This window comes from Lolium rigidum, chromosome 6, assembly GCF_022539505.1.
Source record: "Lolium rigidum isolate FL_2022 chromosome 6, APGP_CSIRO_Lrig_0.1, whole genome shotgun sequence".
Lineage (NCBI taxonomy): Eukaryota > Viridiplantae > Streptophyta > Magnoliopsida > Poales > Poaceae > Lolium > Lolium rigidum.
Window position 1 is genome coordinate 85,711,391 of NC_061513.1, and position 1,432 is coordinate 85,712,822.

Consider the following 1,432-nt stretch of genomic DNA (forward strand, 5'->3'; position numbering starts at 1 on the left):
CGTAATTAGTTAGAAGGTTAGAGAGGAGTTCGATAGGTGGCGGCTTGCCAAGCTCTTTTGTGGCACGCTTTTTTGTGTTTCATGACTCGAGTATTTTGCCATAGCAGCACGGAGAGTAGGCGTGTGTGGGTGATGCATGTAAAATGCTTACATGAACTTTGTCCTTTATCATATTGAATTCCCACATATTAGCAACATGTATGGTGATAATACCAGCTTTACATTGATTTTTGGGGATTTAGCAATAATCTTCTTTATTTTGTTATAACTCTGCAGAGCATGAGTTCCCTTTTTGTGTATTTTTCACTTTCAGAGATCTAAACGGATTCAAATTGACCTGGAATTTTTGGAGCGTCATTTTTTCATCGGGAGAAGCACCCAAGAACCTGGAAGCACACCTGGATGGGACTTAGGCCCAAAAGAGACCAGGTGGCATGCCTAAACATCTAGGGTGCGCCACTACACTATTTCAGTCGTCGATCGTCCAAATCGTGTGATCTTTTCACCCACCGACGTATTTTGACCTAAAAATCACAATATATATTTGGTTGATGCATGTAAAATGCATACATGAACTTTATCCTTTATCATATTGAATTCCCACATATTTGCAATATAGATGATGATAATACCATGTTTTACATTGATTTATGAGGACTTACCAATGATCCCCTTTATTTGGTTTATAACTCTGTAGAACTGGAAAACCCTGTTTTGCGTATTTTTCACTTTAAGAGACCTATACGGAGTCAAATTGACATGTGATTTTTGGAGCATCACTTTTTCATTGGGAGAAGCACCCTAGGACCTGGAAGCACACCTGGATGGGCCTGAGGCCCAAAAGAGCCAGGTGGCACGCCCAAACATCTAGGGCGCACCACCTGACCTCTTTCGGCCGTTGATCGTCCAAATCGCGCGATCTTTTCATCCACCGATGTATTTTGACATAAAAATCACTAAATAAACGGCCCCGAAAAGTTCTCGGGAGGATAGCGCCGCAGAAAGACGGAAACATGAAAACAGAGGCTGCAGCAGAGAAGATTGGAGGGGGAAACTCCACCGGGAGCACCACCGGAGGGATCTCCACCTTCTCCAACGTATTGATCATCATCACCATGATCAAGGGAGAGTAGTCCACCTATGGACTACGGGTATTTGGCAGTACCTTGATCTATTTCTCTCAGGTTCTACATAGTTCTTTCTGTCATATGAGCTACGTCACATGATTATGGCCATATTTGTAATACTTATGTGGTGGATCGTTCTTCTATGATATTGTGCTATGAGATCTTATTGTATTATGTGTAATATGTATTGGTAGATGCATATTATGTACCTCGTTCTTAAGTATTTGTTATGATCCAACATCTATGGAAGAGTGTGTGGGGGTGATGTGTGTATTAGATGGAGTAGCGTGGTTTTAGTGATTGAA